This window comes from Mirounga leonina, unplaced genomic scaffold (genome assembly GCF_011800145.1).
Source record: "Mirounga leonina isolate KUSES-001 unplaced genomic scaffold, KU_Mleo_1.0 Mir_171, whole genome shotgun sequence".
NCBI lineage: Eukaryota > Metazoa > Chordata > Mammalia > Carnivora > Phocidae > Mirounga > Mirounga leonina.
In genome coordinates this window covers 11,197,329-11,204,464 of record NW_023270436.1, presented here as the reverse complement: position 1 = coordinate 11,204,464, position 7,136 = coordinate 11,197,329, and the positions used below count along the sequence as shown (strand labels likewise).

The 7,136-nt window shown below is 47.1% G+C and overlaps 1 pseudogene; it reads right to left on the bottom strand.

The window, feature by feature from the left end:
- Positions 1–302: 302 nt before the first annotated feature.
- On the bottom strand, positions 303–1,104 carry LOC118018324 (annotated as a pseudogene).
- Between the last annotated feature and the right edge of the window lie 6,032 nt (positions 1,105–7,136).

Here is a 7,136-nt window from a genome sequence, read left to right as displayed (position 1 = left end):
ATGGAGTTATACAATATATACCGTTGTATGGCCTGTCTTTCTCACTTAGCATTATGTCAGGACGCATTTCCTAGAAAGTAAGTGGAGAATGACATCATCATTTTTGATTGTTACATAAGATTCCAATGGATGGATGGCCCGTGATTAAATAGTAATTTAACCAACTTACTATTGCTGACATTTAGGCCGTTTCTAATTTTTTTGCACTCCTGAATAATAGTGCAGTGGGCGACCTTTTATGTCTCCCTTTCCATACATTTCTGCATATTTTTTTAAACATAACAAATAAGATTTGTTATCTGTCACCATGAAATGTCAGCATTTTCAACAGATTCTTGGACTGGTGGCTCATCTCCATCAGCTCGTTCATGTTAACACTGGTCTCATCCCCAGTAGCTTTTCCAGAACGACTCCCTTCACTGTGCAGCTCCATGAGCTTTCCCAATTCAAACTTGGGCTCCCTTGGCATTTTTACTGTCCCAACAAAGACATCATGGAGTGGGTAAATAGACTGGCAAGCCTTTCCTATGTCTTTTCCAATGCCGTCTGGATTAACTTATTGGTCACTAATTTCAAGTCATTTGTCTGCAACTCTTGGGTCATGATTTCCATCATCTTCTTCTGAATTCAGTGGACCTGTTACACTGAGCGAAAGAGGGCTTCCAAATCTGATATTGTGTTTTGTAGCAAAACCAACACAAAATAGAGGAAGCAAATAACCATCGGTAGTCTTGACATCAACATGAGCTTCAGTCATGGTCCACCATTTTTTGACCACAGAGCACATTTTGTCACGGGTAGGATCCATGCCATGGAAATTAGTCAGGCAGTGTTAGCCCTGAATACCCTCAGGAATGAACTTGAATTTTCTAAATGCAACTTCATCGTTCTGCAGATCAGCAAGGCTCACTTCAAAAACACAACCCTCAAGGCCATTGGAAGTGATTTTGGTTCCTTGAGTTCTCGTGACTAGTGTTTTTCCAATATTTCTTACATTGAACCTATCTTTCGTACCAATCTTTCTCAGAAAATGGATCAACCACTTTCTTCTTGCCTCCCTTTTTGCTGCCTCTCATGAAGGCGCTGGTTCTTGCCAACCACCATGGAGCTGCTCAGGGAGCTAAGAGGGCTCTGCATATTTCTTCATAATAAATTAATTTAAGTGGAATATCTGAGCCGAAGGGTATGTGCCTTTTAATGATTCTCTTGGATAAATGTTGCCAAGGAGACTTTCAAAAAAAATGGGTATCAGTTAAATTCTCACGAGAAGTATTTATGAGAAGACACCCTGATAGAAATTACTTTAAAAGCAATGTGTGCTTGTGACAAGGCAATCAAACAATACAGAACAATAAAGTGAAAGTTTTTGCTTTGATTTTCTTTCCTAGAGAAGATCATAGTTTGACTGTGCTCATATCAGATCCCAATTCCTATCCAGTCTCGATCCTGCCAGGCAAACTGCACCCTCTTCATAAAATCTGCTTCTGGACTATAAGCTCTGGGAGGGCAGAGGTTATATCTGCTCTGTCCATTTTTGCATGCTAGTGCCTATTTCAGGGCCTGGGACACAATGGACATTTGTCATGTTAGTAGTTAATTACTGTGTAATTAATTATCCCCAAATTTGGCAGGTTAAAGCAATACACATTTATCATCTCAGTTTTTGTGGGTCAGAAATCTAGGAGTGGCTTGGCTGGGCGGGTGTGGTTCAGAATCTCTCATGAGATCTCAGTCAGAACATCAGCCAGGGCCGCAGTCTCATCTGAAGACTTGGCTGGGGCAGGTGGTTCCCTCACTTGGCTGGCAAGTCATGCTTGCTGCTGGCAAGAGGCCTCAGTTCCTTGTGATGCAGATTTTCTACAGGGCTGCTCACAAAATGGTGGCTGGTCTCCCCCAGACAAGTGATCCAAAAGAGGAGGCAAGGTGGAAGCTGTAGGATCTTATATGATCTAGCCTCAAAAATCACACTGTGTTACCTCCACAATATTTTCCTGGTTACCTAGGTCAGTCCTATTCAGGTTGGGAGGGTCTTCCACAAGGGCATTAATCCCCTCCAGAAAGCAGGGATTGTTGGGGACCATCCTGGAGGCTGGGCCAACACATTTACTAAAACGAGCTGACTAAATGATTGAGTGAATGACTCTTAGCCCCAGAACTAGAAGAGGCTAACAGTGTTCCCTATGTCTTCCAGGCCATTCTATGTAGAGATGGGATAATTATCTGAGAATTGGACTAAGCGGTGGACTTGCTGTAGAAGCCTCTGGTATGAACCTATTCCTGCCTTGAATCAGGATGGGCAAGCAGAGGCTTACAACTGCCCAGGACATCTGGGAAATTTCCAGCAGACTTGGGGTCTTGTGGTTAGGCCATAGGCACAGAGAAAAGCTGGCTTTTGCCGCTCTAAGAAATGCCAGGCCTGCGTGTCAATCAAGGTAGGGCGGGTCATTTGGCCAAGGGAGGTCACTCTCATCATTGGAATACTCAGTAGTTTATGACCTCCATAAAGCTATTAGTCCTGGGAGATGAGGGGGAAAGTGGTTGCCAGCACCCTCTGCCTCTCTGGGGCCCATTAGCATCAGGGTTGTAAACTCGGTCTCGGGCCATGGGTGACTGCTTTTATTATCAATCAATTACTCGTGCTTGTCAGCAAGTCTCGAGCCTCCTACAAGCATAGAATGTGGCCAGATAACCATGGGTGAGTCTGGGCAATGAAGGTCTACACCTCAGGGCTCAGTTTCCCCATCTGTACAGTAAAAGGGGTGTCCTAGATCAGAGGTCTCCACACATCTCACTTCCCAAATCTATTTCCTTTCTTCCACTTCTGTTGTGTCTATTTTATGTTTTGTAATTATTTCTCGAGCAATCAGCATTCCTTAAAAACTTATTTTTCTTCCCCATTAATAATCATTAAAGACAAGTGTCTTTATGTGAAAAGGAACATACAACCGACAATCACAATTCTGACTGCCATAGGCAGGCCTGCACACAGGATGTAGGAGGCCCTGGACAAATATTTTTTGCAGCTCCCTGTCTATGTAAACAATTGGAGTTACCTGAAATCAGCAGGTCTGGACCATTTTGGTGGCCTGTGTCCATGAAAGAAATATCACGCAGGCCTGTGGGGGTGATCTGTACACCAAGCTGCCCTTCTGGAACTGGGGCTGGCCATGGGGCTCTATGACAACCAACCCCAGAGGTACAAGTCCTGGAGCTCCTAAAGGCATCTGGTTGGTCTCACGCGTGGGTCAGAGGGTCAGAGAGAGCTGCAAAGAGGAGTAACAGGGACCAGGACCCGTGTGGGTCCCATCCAGACTCAGAGCACCCTGCTCAGACAGGGCAGCCAGCCCTGTGTGGTCCCAGGCATCCGAGGGGATTTAGAACATTTCAAGGAAGGTAGTTCAAAGTATGGAGGGCTGGGTCCGGGTCCCCTCTTACTCAGATCTAAGGGCCAGACTGACCACTGGACAATTAACGTTTTCGTGATGAGTTGTAAACGTTCTGGCCAAAACATGAAATGAACATATTTTTGTTCATTTGTAAAGCCAAACCACTGCTGAAGGAACAATTTTGTTCATGCATTGGAAATCAAGAACAAAAGTTGAGGCTCGGTCTTGGTACCATCTAGGACTACGGAGGACCAAACATTCCCATTGTTATACTCACTACTCTTCACGGAGTAACCATTTTGCCCAAGACCCTTTGCACATACTATCTCTCTCTCTCTTTTTTTTAAAGATTTTATTTATTTGAGAGAGAAAGAGCACGAGAAAGAGCACAAGTGGGGCAGGGAGGAGCAGAGGGAGAGGGAGAAGCAGGCTCCCCGCTGAGCAAGGAGCCCAACACGGAGCTCAATCCCAGGACCCTGGGATCATGACCTGAGCCGAAGGCAGACACTTAGCGACTGAGCTACCCAGGTGCCCCACGCTTTGGCTTTTAGAAGCACAAACTCTAGAGCCAGATGGCCTGGGTTTGACTCCCAACTGTACCACCTATTTACTGTGTGACCCTGGACAAGTGATTTAGCCTCTCTGTTCCTCAGTTTCTCGTTTGTAACATGGGGCTGGTCATACGTACGAACCATAGAGAGGTGGTGAGATGATTAGATGACTTAGCGCCTGTGGCATTTTTAGGACAATAGCCGGCACACAGTAGGTCTTGCGTAAGTGACAGCCTTTCTTGTTATTTCGTGCAAATATGTTCATATAAGCGATCCCAGAGCTCCCACCCGTTTGAGTCCCACCATGGTGGGATAGCATGGTATCCTTTGACCACGGGACACAGGACAGAAGGGTCTGTGCAAATTCCCTGGATCTGCTAACTTCGAGGTTTAAAACGGCTGTTTGGGAGCTCATGATTCTGCAAGGTGGGAAATGGTGGCAGGCTCAGCCAGGTGGTTTTCTGGTCTCACTGGGCTCATTAATGCATTCACTGTTCGCTGCAGGTTGGTTAGGGCCGGCTGGTCTAGAATGCCTCCCGCCGGCTTCTCTACACCCCACGCAGTCTCTCCCCAGCCAGCTAGCTGGGGCTTGTTCCCACAGTGGCTGGTCGGTTCTCAGAGGAAGAGAATAAGCTGCAAGGCATCTTGGGGCCTCGGCTCAGAGCAGGCATAGAATTGCTTCTACCGTGTTCTATTGGTTAAAGTGAGTCACATGGCCAGCTCACATTCAAGGGCTGGAGAACAGGCTCTGCCTTCTCCTGGGAAGAGATGAAAAGTCACATCGCCGAGGAGTGGAGAGAAGTATGCACGTTTGCAAAGAATCCACCATTTGCTGTATAACCTACATCTGGGGTTGGTTCCAGTTTCCAATTTTCTGCTCCACCGTCATCATAAACCATGGGCACGTGCTACAAATACCACCGCTTTGGCGTCCACCTGTATTCATCAGTCTCTCGTACTCTATAGTGAAAAAGACTCTTTCGTTGAATGTGGCCCAGAGCGTAGCTAAATGTGTCGAACCGCCAGTAGAATATTTACCTTGCAGCTTTGGGGTCTGAGGCCTGGATTCAGATCACACTTGCTGTGTGGCTGTGGGCGAACCACTTGCCCTCTCTGAAACTCAGTTTCTTCATCTGTAAAATGGGACTCATCATAGTGTCTATGTCTCAGGGCTGTAGGAAGGCTTACGGGAGACACAGGTGTGAAGTGTATGGCACATGGCCTGACCACTGGCTGCAAGAGAGCTGGCATCATTCATAATAACAATAATAATAATAATTGTTATTGTTATTATTGTTATTATTAATGTTGTTATTACTATTGTTGTTATTATTATTCCCCCATGATCAGCGACTGGGACAGGTGGACAGAACAGGAATTATGATTTCCTTCCATCCAATGGGGGAGCTGGAACCACAGTCGCTGTGCTGATGATAACCTATGTTTGCTGAGCATTTCCTCTGTGCCAGGCAACATGCTAAGTGCTGCAGATGCTCGGTCTCCTTCAAGCCCATCCATTTTTTCCATTTTACTAATGAGTTCACCGAAGCCCAGCAAAGTGAAGCCGCATGCCCCAGGCCACACAGCTGGTCAGCAGCACCACGAACGCACTACGTTATTGTTCATCATCGTGAGCATTTTTTTCTGATCCTTATGCTCGAGAGGTTGAGATTAGCTAATGAGAATGCTATCCCTCCCTCCAATTAGCTGTCCACGTGGCTTAGGCTACAACGTCTCCATGCTTTTTTTCCCTCTTAAATAAATGGTTCTAGTTATCTATTTCTGCATAAAAAACCACCCCCACCTTTGGTCGAGGAAAACAACCATTCTCTTACTCCCATGATGGTGTAGGTCACACATACCGTCCTGGCAGAAGAAGGATGGCTCACTCGTGCTCCACAATGGCCGAGGCCTCACAGAGTGGGAACAGCTGGGACGGCTTGCCTGGGGCCATAAGTCTGGGGCCTTGGTTCTGGCTGTCAGCTTGGCGCTTTGCTTCTTCTCCACATGGCATCTGTTGGAACTGGGAAACCCAAGATGGCTTCTTCCTGCCACGTGGCTAGGCTAGGAATTCTGGGAACAGTTGGGGACCGTTGCATCCCTCTCTCTCTCCATGGGCCCTTCTGCATGGCTCACCTGGGCTTCCTCACAGTATGGCAGTCTCGGGGTAGCCAGACTTCTTACATGGAAGTCCGGGTCTCCAAGAGTCTGTGTTCCTGGAGGTGCAGGCAGAAGCTACAGGGATTCTTATAACCCAGCCTTGAAAATCCCAGAAAGTCAGCTAAGGTGCTCAGGGCAGCAGCCACAGAGGCATGCTACTTGCAAGTCCCTTAGAATTTGTCTTTCAGCTGAGGGCAGTGCTTCCCATGGCAGCCTCTGACTGTGGCACGTTTAGGGTATACCATGGGTATCCCAGCCCAAGGGGACCTCCCACCAAGAGGGCCTCCAGCCGAGGACCGAGCATGGTGGGGGCTCTAGGGTCTGGCCATTTCTCCGCAGTGCCAGACCCCACTAGTGAGTCATCTTTGCTCTGGAGCGCCACATGGAGTGGCCCAAGACTTTGTCAGATCTGCATGGCGCCATCAGGCTGTCTCTGTCTAACTCTGCTTCCTTTCCCTTCATCTTCCAGGGAGGCTTTCTTACCCCACCCCGCGACCAACCCCTTGCACTCCTAACTCCATCTCACCATCTGTTTCTCAAGAGGTCCAAACTGACACACGAAGGCAAGCCCAGATCCAAGGGGAGAGCAATAGCAAAGAGTGGGTGGCCATCTTGCACCCTTTCCATCCACTCCATCCATGTGTCACATGCACTTACATGAAGAAAAGTTCACACAGTACAAGGTTACAGCTCAGTGAACTACCACGAGGTGGACACATGTATTTACCATCAAGATGAAGAAATAAACTTTACCAGCCCCTCAAATGCCCTCACCCACGCCGCCGGCAATGCCTTCCCAATCTCCAACCAGCCTCCTACCCAGGGATAACCATTATCCTGACTTCTAACATCAAAATTTTAATTTGGCCTGTTTTTGTACTTTACATACCTGGAACCCCAGAGCACACACTAGTTTGTGTCTGGCCTTGCTCACTTTACATTGCGTTTGAGATTCAGCCATCCATGTTGTTGAGTGTGGTCCCATTTATTCATTTTCATAGTATTCCATCATATTAATATATCACAATTTGTTTATCTG